This window comes from Bos taurus, chromosome X (assembly GCF_002263795.3).
Source record: "Bos taurus isolate L1 Dominette 01449 registration number 42190680 breed Hereford chromosome X, ARS-UCD2.0, whole genome shotgun sequence".
Lineage (NCBI taxonomy): Eukaryota > Metazoa > Chordata > Mammalia > Artiodactyla > Bovidae > Bos > Bos taurus.
Window position 1 is genome coordinate 18,723,950 of NC_037357.1, and position 19,358 is coordinate 18,743,307.

A 19,358-nucleotide genomic window follows, 5' to 3' on the forward strand; every position below is an offset into this window, starting at 1 on the left:
TTCCCACCAGTAGACCTAGCTGAGAGGAATGGCCATTGTCCCCGTCAATCATCGCAGGCCCACCAATGATGATTTTGGGAGGCGGGGGCGTGAAAGGCGGAAGCAGCCCCAGCATGTGCCTAAGCTCCTGACTGTTTGGATTGTCCTGTGGGGCTTCCGTAGACCATTTTCCTCTGTTAGGATTCAATGTGGTGGCTCCCTTTCCTAAGATAGCAAAAGTGTAAGTTTTACTAAATTTGTTTGTATTTGGCTGTCTGAGGTGTGATTTGGAGAGTCGGGTAGACGGTGTGTCCTGATGGACACTTTGACGTGTCTGTGGGCACCTGGGTGGATGGCAGAGAAGATCTCTCAGGCACTTTGAGGTTTGGAGTTGGACGTGATTATAATGGCCTGATGAAACTTGAAGAACATTTTCTTTGTTTAAATGTGGATCTTGGAGCCTCCTTCCCAATTATGGTCTTAATGCTTTGTAGTGTTTGCGCTTAAAGAGAGGGAAGGGCGGTGCTTTTGGCTGGGTGGGTGGGAGTGACAGTCAGTCAGACTGGTGACCGGCAGCCGCCATGGAGCTGATTCTGCCTTGTATTGTAGGGCGTTTGGGGTGGAGACATCATTGCCGGGCATTGGTTCAAATGTTGATCTTGGCCGTTTTTGTGACCTTTCTTAACCATTGAGGGTATTGCTGTTACTTTCCACATGAAATGAGAAAGTAAGGCTCTGAGGGACCACATGTGTTGTTATGACAGCTGACGGCCCTTGGCTGCCTTGGTGTTTTGTGGATAAGGGAAAGGGGAAGTTTTCCCCAGCCACTCATGTTACGAGCTTGCAAGTTACCTAATTTCCTGCAGCTGTATTAGGCTGTCCATCTGTAAGCAAGTCTCCTTGTAGATCTGTATAATCACTGTTTCCTTCAGGACCTGTGATGGAAAAATCTAGTACTGGCCAGCCGATAGGCCTGTAATGAGAAGAGAGTGGACCCGGAATTAGCTGTCCAGACCTGCCAGATGAGTAAGTGCAACCTTATGTTATGTGGGGCCACAAATGCTGGGAGGAGGGTAGCATCATCCCATCAGCTGTAACATTATTTAACATGGTGTTGAAATGTCTTCCCTGAGTCTCTAAGATCGGAACTTCCAACAATGTCAGGATCACTCCCTGAGGCTGCTCAGACACTGTTTATAATGTCTTTAACTAGTCATGGCATCTTTTCCAGTTCACCGTGAGTGCCATTATTACAGACGTACTGAATTTATAGAATATCACATTTCCAAAAAGCCTGATCTTGCCATTTTCACATCAGAGCTCTGATCTGTCTTTTAATCCTTTTGGAAGACACTTGTAATACCAGGCAGAAGCAGGCTGGACTGGATGGGATTGTGAAAAACAAACTTCAGGAATCCAGAGACTGTGGGAGTGCTGGTTTTTTTTCAGGTAGGGGAACATGGATTTGAATGTAATTTAAAGCCAGCTCTCTTTAGGAAAGGGGAGAAAGATCTGTACACCAAGTGAGGGGCAGAGAATGATAGTCTGCCGTCTATCCCCTCTATAAGTGGGTGGGCATTTACTTTGCAGGGTCCTGGAGGTGTAGGCAACAATTCAAGTAATAGCGGGTCAGGACTTCATTAAATATTTACCTTTCCACAGTTTGTCAGGATTTTTTTTTTTTTTTTTGCTTTGCTTTGCTTTGCAGGTGTTGCTGAGACAATGCATCGTGTTTCATTAAAAAAAAAATTTTATTGTCTGAGTCTGACTCTTTCTTACTGTCATCTTTGAGCCTCAATTTCCACATTTGCAAAATGGGAATCAAACCTTGCTCTCAGGGATATCTCTTGTATGGTTTTTGTAAAGCACTCAGCACACGGAGGTACGGAGGGAATTAGTACACCATTTCAGAATATGGGAACAGAACATTGTGGCTTCATTTAGCTCGTCTCCCTACATGTCCAGACCCCCATTTCAACCAAACGTTTGTTTCCTTTCACAGGGCCAGCAAATTTCCTCAGATATTACTGGGCTTCTCTTTGGAAACCAGCCTCATTAATCCTGCTATGATGCCAAGAGGTAGCCCAGCAACTCACACTTTGCCTTGCTCTGAGCAACTTTCTTTTCTGGCCATCTCTGACGCCTTATGCCGAAGCTGATGTGGCTCAGCACCAAGTTCAGGCACCAAGAAGGTGCTTGTTAACTGGCAGTGCCGAAAAGGTCTCTCTTTCATTGTCTGTGTAAAGTTACTTCTTTCCTGGGCAGTGGTTAATTTGTTGAAAATGTGTGGAAGAGTTTTCACAGTTGGGGTGGGGGGAAAGCGCTAAATAGAAATGTGAACTCTTCCAAGGTGCATTCAGAGACACTTCTAACCTCTAGTTTCATAGAAACCTCGGGCTCCTCTGTTGCTCTATTAGCATGGGTTTTATCCAGAAGGAGGCATCACAGAACCTGAATTTCATTCACCAAAGGTTAAAAGAAAATGCACATTTCCTTGTGATTGGAAACTAAAGTGTGTAGTCTTTAGAGGGCATGTTTAAAGACTTTTTGTTTATCCCTGTAATTGGTGAAATTACTTTAAAGCTGTGAAAGATGGGGATGGTGATAGTTTCCTACTCAGTGAAAACCTGAAGCCTGAGATACTTAGAAAAACCTGTCCTAGGCCCATGTTCCTTCACCAAGTGACATGATGATGATCAAAACTGGCTTATTCCTAGTCAAAACAGTTGTGAAACTTAAGAATAACCGTGAGGTCTTCTTGCCCTTCCATACACACTTGTTCCCACTGCCCATCAAAGTCATCTTAGCTGACTTCATTGGAGGCAGGGGTCAAGAAAACCTAAATGGATGGTTTAGTCAGTAAATCTTCTGTGTATGGGCACTTAAAAATAAGTCACAAGGTTGAGGATTCCACAAAGGTGACTCTCAAATTGGTGACAGTCTCACAAATCAGGGCTTTCATGGAAAGAGAAGGTAATCTTTTTCTGAATTTGAGATGGAATCTGGGTTTCTGGTTCCTTTCCAGGAATTCATTCCTAGGCCAGCCATGTCACTTAGGCTCATGAGACAGTACCTCAGTGAATGTCTACTCACTCGTGGGAATGTTAATGTTCCATAAATTCTTGGTGTGAGGTATTCCTTTGGATACACACCACAAGTGGGATTGCTGGACTAGACGGTCGTTCTGTTTTTAACTTTTTGAGGGAGTTTCATACTGTTTTCCATAGTAGCTGTACCAATTTAGTCTTGAACTAAATGAGTTTCGTGAGCGTTCTCAGCCACTTTTGATTGTCGGTTCTTTTCAGGAGAAGTACTGGAGAGATTAGGGGCTCAAAGGGAAAGCACGCCCTGATCAGGAAAGATGGAATGACTGACTACATACGGACCTTCGTTGGGGTTCCTAAAGCCTAGAGGTGGGGAAGGGGCCGGGAAGAGTGACCTCTATAGAGCTGCTCTCAGAGCACAAGGAGAAAGCTGGACAGGAGGACATAGGCCCTCAGTGTGAAAGGTGCATTGGACTTTCTGTGGTCAAAAGTGTCTGCTACCTATTCTCAGTCCCTGGTACTGCCGGGATCATGTAGCATGGACTGAAGATAATAGTGCACATCGCTGAGTGTGACATGAGAGTGGATTACTTTGTGGCAAAGGTGAGACTTTGATGATGAAGGCTTTACCCTATGTTACAGCATTCCTCAGAATTTTGGAGTTCACTGTTAGGGATGTTCTTGTGTTCCTGCTTCAGTCTATGCACTGCCTTAGGCTGTCAAAAGCATCTGGGGAAAGGTGAGCTTTCCCCCTCCTATACTGTGGGCCTAGAGCAGTAGTCTGAGAGAGTCTCCCGGGAGGTGCCCACTGATGGTGACTACACTTGGTTGATAGACCACTCAACTCTTCTGTTGGACTACCTGTGGCCATAAAGAGGCACATGAAAGTGAGCTGCTGTTGCTGGTGTTTCTAGTGATCTAGCAGCCAGACATCCTTCCTTTTTCAACTATACTGTCCATTTCCCAAGGCCCAGCTGACGTCATGAAATCCCTGCTCGTATTCCTATGTCTTTCTATATCCGTGTCCATCCCTCAAGGCCTAGCTCTACTTCTTAGGCCTTTGCACATACATCATGCTTTGTTTCTTGTCATCTTCGTCTTTGGAAGCATGAACATTCCATTTACCCGGGCCTAGATCAACTAGGTCCCCCTCCAGGAAGCCTTGGAGAAGGCGATGGCACCCCACTCCAGTACTCTTGCCTGGAAAATCCCATGGGCGGAGGAGCCTGGTAGGCTGCAGTCCATGGGGTCGTGAAGAGTCGGACACGACTGAGCGACTTCCCTCTCGCTTTTCACTTTCATGCATTGGAGAAGGAAATGGCAATCCACTCCAGTGTTCTTGCCTGGAGAATCCCGGGGATGGGGGAGCGTGGTAGGCTGCCGTCTATGGGGTCACACAGAGTCGGACAAGACTGAAGTGACTTAGGAGCCAGGAAGCCTTCCAAGTTTTACTCCTTCCAGGCAAAATGTGAGTTCTTCATATTAGATACGGACATGGAGATGTATCAGAGCAGAGATGCAGAGGACTTGTTTCTGAGCCCTGGGGTCAGATAGTACTGGGCTGTGCATGTTGTGTGGGACCCAAGGCTTGCACCTGGATATTTTGCAAGTCAGTTCAGGTTGCAGACATTTGGGGAAGACCAGGGAACACTGACAACAGGCTAACTCTTAGAAGCTTGCTAGGATTGGTACGACCGTTTTCAGGAATTTCATATCCTTTCCTGCTTTTCTATCTCTGAAAATCTTGTCCTTCCTACAAGGCCCAGGCATAAATCACTTCCCTAACTTTTTCCTGAGTTCATGTTTCCACCCCAACCACAAGAGTTATTTCTCCTATTGCTATAGGAAGAAAGATATGAGGATTTCATATCTCTGCTGCAAATGTCACTAAGCTTCACAGTTATCCAAAGTGAGACTGGAAGCCCCCTTCCTTCCAGGAGGCCTCTTGCTGAGAGATTTCTGCACCTGCTCACAATTTGTGAATTGTACAAACGAGAAGGCGCAGTTCCCCTAGGCTTTACTACTTTGAGTGTTTAACTCATCTACACTCTACATGGTGTGTGGACCACAGAGGCACGGGGTCCCTTAGCTGGAATGCATGGTCACAGTGCACAGTGCTCCTAGGAAAGTGATCTAATGCTAGCACTGTCCCTCCCATGGGAAAGATCATTTGAGGCTTCGTGGTGTGCAGTGTTATGCAGCAGTCCATGATGTTGCCCTACACACTGTGACGGCTAATTTTATGTGCCAACTTGACTGGTCATGGAGCATCCAAATTAAACATTATTTCTGGTTGTATCTGTGAGGGTGTTTCTGGATGAGTCTCATTTGTATTCCTCCCTGTTCTCATTCTAAAGAATGAACACCATAACCACCTGTTTTGAGTGGCTCCAGGAACTAAGAGTGTACTTCACATTTTGTGGAACCATTGTTTTCTTGCATCCTAGATGTGCTTCTTCTAGGGAACGAGAACTTCTAAACCAGCAGAGATCAGACTTGCAGGGATACAAAGTACAAGTGTTGCAGATGGATCAGATTTATTTATGAGAGACACCACCTTTGTTTCTGCCCCTCTGTTCTGAAACTTGCAAATCTTGGCAATGGGAGAAACAGCACCATAAATGGGTTCCAGGTTCATAGTGGATATTACCTCCTAGCAGCCTGAGCTGTGATTCTCCTTGCCACATGCTCCATACAGAAAGCATACCAATTCACCCTAAACGTTTTGGGCACCACAGGATCTGCTACATGATAAGAGTCAAGAGGCTGACCTACTAGCATGGAGAGTCTGTTTTAGCTGTGGATCCACATTAGCCTGGGTGTGGTAGGAATAACAAGTGCTTTTTGAATTCTTGGATGGTGGCCAAAATCTCTGCAATTACCATAAGGATAAGCTACCCCATTTTACTTCCTCTATTTATAAGAAAGGTGATTTGCTCCTTCTGAACCTCATAGCTCTTTCTCCAGTGGCCAGGGAGTATGGGGCAGTAGACAGGAGATGAGAGTCTGTCTCTGCCCAGAAATTTATGAAGTCAGGAGGCTTCCTGGAGCAGTCTATTCCAGCAGGGTGAGCAGAGACCATTATGTGGTGGATTATGGAAGAAAAGGATGGGGACAAACTTCCACACCCAGTCTTAACTCTGCATCCCTCAGAAGCGGCAGAAGATGATTTCAGTGTTTTCAGAGGTACAACCAGTTGGAGCACAGAGATTATAGGAAGCAACAGAACGTTAGGATAGCCCTGACACTTACCAGACACATAGAAATAGATGACCATTCATCACCATATTTATCCTCACAGCAATGATTGTGAGGGAGGCATGTATAGCCTGGCCCATAAAAAGCCCTCAATAAATGAAAAAAAATTATGCACAGTCCTCTCAAGTCTACCCAGGTCCAAAATCCCTTGCTATCATATAAAATGCAAAATGTGTCAATTGATTAATTATTTAATTAATACCTGCCGATACTATAGTAGGAGTACAGATGAGAAGAAGACCCACTCCCCCACATCCAAATCTCAGCATGTTTCTCTCCTGCCTGCTGACTTGGACTTGCATACCTTGGTCAGGTAGCTCACATCTTAATGGATAAGTCATTCTTTAACACAAGTAGGTAATAATACTGAGATAAAGAGGTAAATTCCAGCTCTGATAAGAGAACAGAGAACTTTCTTTGACATCTGCATCCTGAGGAACCCCTCAGGCAGGAGGTGACACGTTGCAGCTTTGGGGGACCCCTAGACCAGGATGGCAAGATATGAGTTGTGGACACCCACAGCCTATAAAATCTTTATGAATAATCAGAGAGAGACCCGAGCCCACCCACCCAGCGGGCACATCTTCAATCAGGACAGACTGTGACACTCTTGCTTCTTTTCCCCAGGAGGATGATTTCAATGAGCACAAGGTTTTAATGACTGCCCTCTGCCCTCCCTGCCTCGGCCGCCGCACAACCAACTTGCGCCGCCTCACTCCAAGGCCATGTGAGCCTTGTGCCTGCACATGCCCGCCAGGTCTCATGGCCACGTGGAACAGGGTGGGCCTGTGGATGTCAGCACAGAAGGCAAGGTCGACGGCTTCACCCAAGAAGCAGTTCAGGCAGCCATCATCCCCATGTTGGACCAGGTCAACACCTGCCTGGACCACCTGGAGGAGAGGAATGACCACCTCCCTGGCCGCCTCCAGGAGCGCTTGAATCTAGCTGGCAGACACATCTTGAGTTCCAGCAGCCATGCTCAGAGGCCCCAAGCGATTGGCAGCCCCTAGTGGAGCCCTAGGGGCCCTGGGGCCAGGCCTCAACCCTGCCTGCCTGAGCCCTCACCACCTGGCTTAGGGTGGCCTGCAGATGTCTTGGGGGATCTGCCTGCCTGGGCCATCCTTCTGGTACTTCCCTTTGTGGGCCTGGCATATCCCCACCTCCTGGCAGGTGTGGGCCTGTGACCCACCTAACTTGCCTGCCTGCTCAACTCCTGGATGCTCTCACTCTGCCCAGGCCTTGAGTGTTCACACTGAAGTAGTCTCCAACAGTGTGTGCACACTCACCACACATACACACATAAAAGGTCTGTAATAGTCTCAAGTTTTTATAATATGGGCAAACCTCATACAAAAGAAGGGGTTAGGCTTGATTTGGTGGATTCTAAATGGAGGCCAAATGTCCCTTTTGAGAGGGTCCTTGGCTTTATCAGGGGAGTTCGGATGCCTTCTGGCTTGACCTCAACCGCAATTACAAAAAATGCACATACTAAGCAGTGTGCAGTTGTTACCTGATGCTAAGTGTTCCTGGGAACTGGTAGAATAATCCTAGATGAGAGGGTCAGGGTCTCCCTGAGCCTTCTGAGTTTCAGCCTCTGAGAAGAACCCTTTTTTCCTAACCTCCATAAGCACTCCCTCCACTCTGTGCTAGGTATTACTGCGGGGGTGTCCTGGATCCCTTAGCAGTAGTTTTGCCTTAAAGGCAGTTTCCAGTTAGCCTCTGGAAGGTGTGTGGCTATCCTGCTTCACTCTGTAAGTTGCCAGGGTTAACTGGTACAGGTAGTTTGGGGTGAGGCCAAGAGGAAGTTTCACAAGTGTTACAAAGGGTTCACCTGACCACCCTCTATTCTAAGGACTCTGGGTGTGAATAAATCATGCCTGGGAATTGAACGTGAGCTATTCCTTTGTTAGGCTAGTGTAGTGAGTAAAATGCCAGGCACTTCTGTTGGCCAGACCTAAGAATCTTTTTGGTTATAGAAATCAAATTAGGCCTGGGTGGATTATCTGTAGATTTCATTCACGGGACCTCCAAGGTTAATTACCTGTGGCCAGAGATCTGTACATGTGTTTCAGTCCACTCAGAATGCTATAACAAAATGCCACAGACTGGGTGGCTTAAATAGCTCACATTTATTTTCTCATAAGGCTGGAGCCTGAAAGCCCAAGAATAACACTGCCAGCAGGATTGGTTTCTGGTGAGACCTGTCTTCCTGGCTTGCAGATGGTCCCCTTCTCTTTGTGCCTTCACATGGTCTCTCTTTTACGTGTTTGTAGAGAGAGAGAGAGATCTAGTGTCTCTCCCTCTTACAAGGACATTCGTTCTATCAGAATAGGGCCCCACCCTGATGACTTCATTTAACCTTAATTATATCCTTAAAGGTCCCATCTCCAAATATAGTCACATTGGGAATTAGGGCTTCGACATATGAATTATGGGGAGGGGGAGCACAATTCAATCCATAACATGTCAGATGATCCCCAGATGTATGTTATATCTTCTTTGCTACTGATGTTAACTGTCACCACCTAGGCTCATCTATGCCTGGCCCCCTCCAATATGCTACAAATCAGAGAGCCCATTTCCATGGCATCACTTCTCAACGGCAAACTCAGTCTCAGCGGAAGCCTTTGCAAGCTTTTGATGCTTCCCTCACCCACTAATTTCTCAAGGTAAGGGTTACAGGAAAGATGCTTTAATTTCTTTGGAGGGCAAAGTTAGCAGTGAATGGGTAGACCCGCATAAGATTCAATACGGTACTCTCATGTGCAGAAGTTTTGAATTTCCTCCCCTACATTATGCCAGTAGCCTTCTAACCACTCAATACCAAATGTCACAGGCTAGCATCTGGTCCAGGTTTGCATTAGACAACCCAGAAAACAGAATGACAGCCTGCTGCCTGAGCTCACCACTGCAAATAAAATTCATGAATGCCTACCACTCTTTCCATTTAACCCTATTCCTTTACTGACACTGCATCTCACTTGCCATCCCTGGGTAATATACCTTAAGTCAATCTAGAAGGATGACAGCATCTTTGGACGGTAAATAATATTACCATCTCCATGAGGTGGCCCCTTTCCCTCTGCACATAAATACATAGGGCCCATGGGATAGAATGAATGGACAGCAGTTATTGAATCATATCATGAAAATGACCGTTTAATACTTCTCATTAGGAATGACTTCATCTTTGCACCATAAGCATTTATCTTTCCAACTTGGGGACAAAAGAGGGTTAATAAACAGTTAATTTCAGTACTCCCTTTCTGGGAAAAAAGATTAGTGCAAGCTCTTCGGGATTCTATCATTCCTGTTGTCAGCGAGTGTAAACGAAATGGAAATATGATTCAGTCGGGACCATTGAGAGGTGAAAAGTGTACTAGGGTGCTTCTAAGAAACGTTTCCTCTCCCCCAAGAACTAAATGCACAGAGGGGTGGTCCTTTTGTTTTCCCTGTGGAAATGGTTGGATCTGGATGTGACTCCTGGGAACTGCTGTAGCCATCTTGCCAAGAGCCTGACAATGAAGCCAAATCATGGAGGATGACAGATACAAGGGAATCACAGAGAAGTGGAACTGGAGCTCTGTGTCTAGAGCCTGCTATACCTCTGGATTTCTCCCCTGATGACACTAAAAAACAGGGAAGCTCTTAATAAGTATGTAACAGGTATTAGAAACCCACATATGTGGTTTCCTCTGTGTGTCTATCTGTGTGTGTGTATCTTGCTCAATGTAAATTATTAGAGTCACTGGGCTTCTTGCTGGTGCAGTGGATAAGAATCTGCCTACCAATGCAGGGGACACAGGTTTGATCCCTGGCCCAGGAAGATTCCACATGCTGCGGAACAACTAAGCCCGTGTGCCACAACTACCAAGCCCACGTGCAGCAACTACTGAGGCCTGTGCGCCTAGAACCTGTGTCCACAGCAAGAAGCCACTGCAGGGAGGAGCCCATGCGCCACAACAAAGGGTAGCCCTCACTCTCTGCAACTAGAGAAAGCCCACATGCAGTGCAACCAAAAAACGAAGACCCAGCACAACCAAAACCAAAGTCATTTAAAAAATAATCAGAGTCACTGAAGTCAAGTATTAGCCATCATCCAAATAGGCACTGATTTACAGGAGTGTAATGCAAATCAATTAGATGATTAAACGGAGGCTGAACAAGGGAAGGAGATTTGCCTAAGGTCACTCTGAAAGTTAGTAGCAGATATAAGACTAGAATCCTAGTATTGGCCTAGGAGAGGCTGCAACTCTCCAAATATTCTAGGATGCTAATGAAGAGTAGAAGGGACAAGAAAAAAGGATCTCAAAATGACAGACTTTCAAGAGGCACCTCTCTAAATGACCCGTCATCAGATATATTTTTTAAATATGCATTCTTAAAGAATATATCAACAGAAGGATGGCTTGGGAAAACTAGCTGTCTCAGCCTGACATATATCTCTGCCCATCTCAAGATTTAGTAGATGGCACTGTGGGCAGAGTAGGCTCTACAGGAAAGGTACCCTTCACCTCTCCTTTCCAAATCTAGACTTCACTTTCCCTCAGTTCTCCTCTTCCCAGGCCCGAGACCTGGCCTGTGAGGAATACTATAAACACCCAGGCAGATGCTTTATCTGTGGCACTGATTCATGAAATACAAAACTGTTGTTTTTCAAGACTCAAATGAATTCAGTACTCATTCATCTTCTCCACCTGTGCAGGCACAGACTAAAACAAACACACAGACTGCCACCTAGGGGTTATTTTTCAGTTTAGTTCAGTTCAGTAGCTCAGACCTGTCTGACTCTGTGCGACCCCAAGGACTGCAGCACGCCAGGCCTCCCTGTCCATCACCAACTCCTGAAGCTTGCCCAAACTCATGTCCATCGAGTCAGTAACGCCATCCAACCATCTCATCCTCTGTCATCCCCTTCTGCCACCACCTTCAATCTTTCCCAGCATCAGGGTCTTTTCCAGTGACTCAGTTCTTCACATTGGGTGGCCAAAGGATTGGAGTTTCAGCTTCAGTATCAGTCCTTCCAATAAATATTGAGGATTGATCTTCTTTAAGGTTGACTGGTTGGACTCCACTCACTCCAAGGGACGCTCAGGAGTCTTCTCCAACACCATAGTTCAAAAGCATCAATTCTTCAGCACTCAGCTTTCTTGATGGTCCAACTCTCACATCCATACATGACCACTGGAAAAAACCATAGCTTTGACTAGATGAACCTTTGCGGAAAGTAATGTCTCTGCTTTTTAATATGCTGTCTTGGTTGGTCATAGTTTTCCTTCTAAGGAGCAAGCGTCTTTTAATTTCATGGCTGCAGTTACCATCTGCAGTGATTTTGGAGCCCCCAAAATAAAGTCTGTCAGTGTGTCCATTGTTTCCCCATCTATTTGCCATGAAGTGATGGCACTGGATAACATGTTCTTAGTTTTCTGAATGTTGAGATTTACCCTAGCTTTTTCACTCTCCTCTTTTACCTTCATCAAGAGGCTCTTTAGTTCCTCTTCGCTTTCTGCCATAAGGATGGTGTCATATGCATATCTGAGGTTACTGAAATTTCTCCCAGCAATGTCGGCAAAGAGAATGCACTGGTCATAGCAAACACCCTCTTCCAGCAACACAAGACATGACTATACACATGGACATCACTAGATGGTCAATACTGGTATCAGGTTCATTATATTCTTTGCAGCTGAAGATGGAGAAGCTCTATACTGCCAGCAAAATCAAGATCAGAAACTGACTGGCTCAGATCATGAACTCCTTATTGCCAAATTCAGACTGAAATTGAAGAAAGTAGGGAAAACAACTAGACCATTCAGGTATGACCTAAATCAACTCCCTTACGATTATATAGTGGAAAGGACAAATAGATTCAAGGGATTAGATCTGAAAGAAAGACTGCCTGAAGAACTAGGGTCGGAGGTTTGTGACACTGTACAGGAGGCAGTGATCAAGAACATCCCCAGGAAAAAGAAATACAAAATGCAAAAAGGTTGTCTGAGCACTCCTTAGAAATAGCTGAGAAAAGAAGAGAAGCTATAGGCAAAGGAGAAAAGGAAAGATATACCCATCTGAATGCAGAGCTCCAAAGAATAGCAAGGAGAGATAAGAGAGCCTTCCTAAGTGATCAATGCAAAGAAAGACGAGAACAATAGAATGGGAAAGAGTATAGATCTCTTCAAGAAAATTAGAGATACCAAGGGAATGCTTCATGCAAAGATGGGCACAATAAAGGGCAGAAATGCTATGGACTTAACAGAAGCAGAAGATATTAAGAAGAAGTGGCAAGAATACACAGAAGAACTATACAAAGAAAGCTTAATGACCCAGATGACCACGATGGTGTGATCACTCATCTAGAGCCAGACATGCTGGAATGCAAAGTCAAGTGGACCTTGGGAAGCATCACTACGAACAAAGCTAGTGGAGGTGGAATTCCAGCTGAGCTGTTTCAAATCCTAAAAGATGATGGTGTGAAAGTGCTGCACTCAATATGCCAGCAAATTTGGAAAACTCAGCAGTGGCTACAGGACTGGAAAAGGTCAGTTTCATTCCAATCCCAAAGAAAGGTAATGCCAAAGAATGTTCAAAGTACTGCACAATTGCACTCATCTCACACACTAGCAAAGTAATGCTCAAGATTCTCCAAGCCAGGCTTCAACAGTATGTGAACCATGAACTTCCAGAAGTTCAAGCTGCATTTAGAAAAGGCAGAGGGACCAGAGATCAAATTGCCAACATTTGCTGGATCATTGAAAAAGCAAGAGAGTTCCATTAAAACATCTACTTCTGCTTTATTGACTATGCCAATGCCTTTCACTGTGTGGATCACAACAAAATGTGGAAAATTCTGTAAGAGATGGGAATACCAGACCACCTTACATGCCTTCTGAGAAATCTGTATGCAGGCCAAGAAGCAACAGTTAGAATCAGACATGGAACGACAGACTGGTTCAAGATTGGGAAAGGAGTACGTCAAGGCTGTATATTGTCACCCTGCTTATTTAACTTATAGGCAGAGTACATCATAAGAATGCTGGGCCAGATGAAGCAAAAGTTGGAATCATGATTGCTGGCAGAAATATCAAAAACCTCAGGTGTTATTTATAGTGGAGGGGGCAATGGTCCAAACATTTGCTGTGTGCTCACGCTTGGCAAGCACTTTCCCTACAAGGATCTTAATTTCCTCGCCTATAACATGAGAGTGTTGTCCTGGAATAGTAGTTCCCAAACTCAGCTCCACAAAAATCTGTATGCTTTTAGTCATTCATAATCTCGGGCACTCTTCCCTCAGATATTCTGGTTCAGTAGGTGTGGAGTTAGCAAAGTCAATGCCCGGACAGGTGTGAAACAAGAATAAAAACAGTCCCCCAGGGCTTCCACAGGCCCCATGTAAGAAATCTGTGATGTAGATGTTAAAAGGTGCTCCTCCAACAATGGTAGCCAGGTATCCTCACTCTAGGGCTCTGAAAGCCTTTAACAGTCTAATGTAAGTTGTGAACTATCAATAGATGTTAACATTATGCAACATTCTCAAAAGCATTTGACCATAGAACCAACACCTACTAACAGTCCAGGCACAACAGCATTTTCCAGATCACAGTTAAGAAAATCCTAGAGTAGGTGTCTTAGCTCAGATTGTCAAAACAAAGTATCATAGAGTAGGTAGCTTAAACTACAGAAATCTATTTCTCACAAATTTGGTGGCTGTTAACGCCAAGATTAAGGCACCAGCATATGATGGCCTTCTCCCTATGTCCTCACATGGCCTTTCCTCAGTGTGTGTAGGCAGAAAGAGATCACTCTGTCTCTTCCTCTTCTTATAAGGCCTGTTGGATTAAGACTGTCCCCTCATGACCTCTTTTAAATTCATCTCTAAAACTTTTTATCTTCAAATATAATCACATTAGAGTTAAGTCTTGAAAAGACTAATTGGGGTAAGGAGTGGTTACACAAGTCAGGCTATAGCACTAGAAGATATCCAAGCCCACTCTGAGCCTATATCCTAAGATTCTCAGTGAACCATTTTGTCCTGACGAATCATTGTTCACAATATGAAGGAATTTCCTCTGGGAAAATAGTATAGATAACCTCAGTTCAGTTCAGTTCACTCAGTCGTGTCCGACTCTTTGCAACCCCATGAACCGCAGCACGCCAGGCCTCCCTGTCCATGGTAGACTGCCGAAGTCCACCCAAGCCCATGTCCATTGAGTCGGTGATGCCATCCAGCCATCTCATCCTCTGTGGTTCTCTTCTCCTCCTGCCCTCAGCCTTTCCCAGCATCAGGGTCTTCTCAAATGAGTCAGCTCTTCACATCAGGTGGCCAAAGTATTGGAGTTTCAGCTTCAACATCAGTCCTTCCAATGAATACCCAGGACTGATCTCCTTTAGGATGGACTGGATGGAGCTTCTTGCAGTCCAAGGGATGCTCGAGAGTCTTCTCCAACACCACAGTTCAAAAGAATCAATTCTTCGGCGCTCAGCTTTCTTCACAGTCCAACTCTCACATCCATACATGACCACTGGAGAAACCATAGCCTTGACTAGACAGACCTTTGTTGACAAAGTAATGTCTCTGCTTTTTAATATGCTGTCTAGGAGAAATCTGTGTACAGGTGAGGAAGCAACAGTTAGAACTGGACATGGAACAACAGACTGGTTCCAAATAGGAAAAGGAGTATGTCAAGACTGTGTATTGTCACCTGCTTATTTAACTTATATGCAGACTACATCATGAGAAACGCTGGACTGGAAGAAGAACAAACTGGAATGAAGAATGCCAAGAGAAATATCAATAACCTCAGATATGCAGATGACATCACTGTTATGGCAGAAAGTGAAGAGGACCTCAAAAGCCTCTTGGTGAAAGTGAAAGTGGAGAGTGAAAAGTTGGCTTAAAGCTCAACATTCAGAAAACGGAGATCATGGCATCCGGTCCCATCACTTCATGGGAAATAGATGGGAAAACAATGGAAACAGGGTCAGACTTTATTTTTTTGGGCTCCAAAATCACTGCAGAAGGTGACCGCAGCCATGAAATTAAAAGATGCTTACTCCTTGGAAGGAAAGTTATGACCAACCTAGATAGCATATTCAAAAGCAGAGACATTACTCTGCCAACAAAGGTCCATCTAGTCAAGGCTATGGTTTTTCCTGTGGTTATGTATGGATGTGAGAGTTGGACTGTGAAGAAGGCTGAGCACTGAAGAAATGATGCTTTGAACTGTGGTGTTGGAGAAGACTCTTGAGAGTCCCTTGGACTGCAAGGAGATCCAACCAGTGCATTGTGAAGGAGATCAGCCCTGGGATTTCTTTGGAAGGAACGATGATAAAGCTGAAACTCCAGTACTTTGGCCACCTCATGCGAAGAGTTGACTCATTAGAAAAGACTCAGAAACTGGGAGGGATTGGGGGCAGGAGGAGAAGAGGACGACAGAGGATGAGATGGCTGGATGGCATCACTGACTCGATGGACGTGAGTCTCAGTGAACTCTGGGAGTTGGTGATGGACAGGGAGGCCTGGCGTGCTGCGATTCATGGGGTCGCAAAGAGTCGAATACGACTGAGCGACTGAACTGAACTGAACTGAACTGAACTGAAGTTGGTCATAACTTTCCTTCCAAGGAGTAAGTGTCTTTTAATTTCATGGCTCCAATCACCATCTGCAGAGATTTTGGAGCCCAGAAATACAAAGTCACCCACTGTTTCCAATGTTTCCCCATCTGCTTGCCATGAAGTGATGGGACCGGATGCCATCATCTCAGTTTTCTAAACGCTGAGCTTTAAGCCAACTTCTTCACTCTCCTCTTTCACTTTCAGCAAGAGGCTCTTTAGTTCTTCGCTTTCTGCCATAAGGGTGGTATCATCTGCATATCTGACGTTATTGATATTTCTCCCGTCAATCTTGTTTCCAGCTTGTGCTTTCTCCAGCCCAGCGTTTCTCATGGTGTACTCTGCGTATAAGTTAAATAAGCAGGTGACAATATACAGCCTTGACGTACTCCTTTTCCTATGTGGAACCAGTCTGTTGTTCCATGTCCAGTTCTAACTGTTGCTTCCTGACCTGCATACAGGTTTCTCAAGAGGCAGGTCAGGTGGTCTGGTATTCCCATCTCCTTCAGAATTTTCCACAGTTTATTGTGATCCACAGAGTCAAAGGCTTTGGCATAGTCAACAAAGCAGAAATAAATGTTTTCCTGGGACTTTCTTGCTTTTTCAATGATTCAAAAGATGTTGACAATTTGATCTCTGGTTCCTCTGCCTTTTCTAAAACCAGCTTGTACATTTAGAAGTTCATGGTTCATGTATTGCTGAAGCCTGGCTTGGAGAATTTTGAGCATTACTTTGCTAGCGTGTGAGATGAGTGCAATTGTGTGGTAGTCTGAGCATTCTTTGGCATTGCCTTTCTTTGGGATTGGAATGAAAACTGACCTTTTCCAGTCCCGTGGCCACTGCTGAGTTTTCCAAATTTGCTGGCATATTGAGTGCAGCACTTTCACAGCATCATCTATTAGGATTTGATATAGCTCAACTGGAATCCCATCACCTCCACTAGCTTTGTTCATAGGGATGCTTCCTGAGGCCCACTTGACTTCACATTCCAGGATGTCTGGCTCTAGGTGAGTGTGAGTGATCATACCATCATGATTATCTGGGTCGTGAAGTTCTTTTTTGTACAGTTCTTCTGTGTATTCTTGCCACCTCTTCTTAATATCTTCTGCTCCTCTTAGGTCCATACCATTTCTGTCCTTTATTGAGCCCATCTTTGCATGAAATCGTCCCTTGGTACCTCTAATTTTCTTGAAGAGATCTCTAGTCTTTCCCATTCTATTGTTTTCCTCTATTTCTTTGCATTGATTGCTAAGGAAGGCTTTCTTATCTCTCCTTGCTGTTCTTTGAAACTCTGCATTCAGATGCTTATATCTTTTGTTTTCCCCTTTGCTGTTCGCTACTCTTCTTTTCACAGCTATTTGTAAGGCCTCCTCAGAGAGCCATTTTGCTTTTTTGCATTTCTTTTCTTGGGGATGGTCTTGATTTCCGTCTCCTGTACAATGTCACAAACCTCCGTCCACAGTTCATCAGGCACTCTGTCTATCAGATCTAGTCCCTTAAATCTATTTCTCACTTCCACTGTATAGTCATAAGGGATTTGATTTAGGTCATACCTGAATGGTCTAGTGGTTTTCCCCACTTTCTTCAATTTCAGTCTGAATTTGGCAATAAGGAGTTCATGATCTGAGCCACAGTCAGCTCCCGGTCTTGTTTCTGCTGACTGTATAGATCTTCTCCATCTTGGCTGCAAAGAATACAATCAATCTGATTTCAGGGTTGACCATCCAGTGAACTCCATGTGTATAGTCATCTCTTGTGTTCTTGGAAGAGGGTGTTTGCTATGACCAGTGCGTTTTCTTGGCAGAACTCTATTAGCCTTTGTCCTGCTTCATTCTGTACTCCAAGGCCAAATTTGCCTGTTACTCCAGGTGTTTCTTGACGTGCTACTTTGGCATTCCAGTCCCCTATAATGAAAAGGACATCTTTGGGGGGGTGTTATTTCTAGAAGGTCTTGTACATAACCTCACAGAGGTGTATTTTCAAAGTGTTCTTAGTGCCTCCTTTGAAAGAGGTTGCCAAAGAACAAAGTATTACCATGATGACCAGTCCTTTTGGGTGGGGGCAGGGAAGTTGTCCTTTCTACGAATACTGGGACCAAAACAAAAACCAATATTCAGAACCTGCTCAGAACGCTAGTCCATATCACGTTACCACTTCTAACTCAGATGGTGTCAAGCCATGCCTTATTTATCATCATGTCAACACAAATAATCAATAAACGATCTGTAACAGGAATAGAAATAGAGAAGAGTTTTCTTTGAACCAAACTAAGGACTATAGCCTAGGGAAAAACTTATCAGTAACTCTCAGAAGCTGTGCTGGAGAAGCATGGTTTTCATCACAGCTTTGTATCTTTTCAGAACAAAGAACCATCAAACAGCAACATGCAGGGGTACATTCCTTCAAGATTTCAAAAGGGATAGATTAGCACGTACAAGAGAGAATCAGTAGGACCTTGGTATCTGGGAAGAAAAACTTATCTTTAAAGGAATACTAGCATAAGCATCATAGGAGAGGGTAGCATTTATCCCTACCTTCAAAGTGGACATACTTTACTTCTGGATAATGAATTCTTTTCTTAAGGGCTAAAGCAGATGTACACTGCATGATAAACAGGTCATAAGACAGGCTGTTCTAGTTAGCATAAAGTTCAAGCTAAATCACATATAAGCCAGAATGATTTCCCAATACCTCAATTGTGAAAATTTCTTCCTTCAGTCACAAAGTTGTACTGATCCCAAACAGTGGTCTCAAACTCTAATCCTGCATCTCAACTTTGCACAACATTCAAGTTGTGGGCTATATGCTTATTTTCTCCTCTACCCTCCTGGAGGTAGAAAGGAGATTCCATTTATTTTCTACTCCTCTTAGGATATGGAGAGAGCACACTGAGCTGAAATTCTAACCCCTTGCAATTCCGCAGATGTTTCCTTTACACCCATTTTTGATTGTGTCCACCCTAGGGGATTAGAAGGGATTCATACACCTTGAGTAAGCACATGCCTTCCATACTGACTTTGTTTCTATATATTGGCTCATGTCTTTTTATGAGTCCATATTCTGCTTGTGGGAGTCTGCTTCTAGGTATTGGCTCATATTTCCACATACAGACTGTGGTAAATTGACTGAAAAAAAGGCCACAGCAATTCCTCCTGTTCCTGGATGTGCAGCCCTTTGCTTATATGTTGAAGGCAGAGCCGAGGATTTGCTGATGGAGTTAGTGTGGGACATGAAAGAAACAGAGGAGTCAAGGAGGATGCCAAGGTGCTTGGCCTAAGCAATATGAAGAAAATAACTTTCATTTACAAAGGGGAAGAAGACAAGAGGAAGAACAGAGTTGGGAGGGGCAATAAAGCAGTCAGTGAGGAAAACCTTCATGAATACCAAACCTATTTTTTTTAAAAAGTAAACTTACAAAATCCGAAAAACTAAGATTCCCTTAAATGTTCCGATATATATGCAATATAT

At 44.4% G+C, this 19,358-nt stretch overlaps 1 long non-coding RNA gene across 1 annotated transcript in view; it reads left to right on the forward strand.

Annotated features, from left to right (window-relative positions):
- The window catches only part of LOC112445090 (uncharacterized), a 10,943-nt gene extending 1,725 nt beyond the window's left edge, over positions 1–9,218 (forward strand). The window contains exon 2 of the long non-coding RNA XR_003033487.2: positions 6,909–9,218. This is a non-coding gene — a long non-coding RNA (uncharacterized lncRNA). The remainder of the gene's footprint in view (positions 1–6,908) is intronic.
- The last annotated feature ends 10,140 nt before the right edge of the window (positions 9,219–19,358 follow it).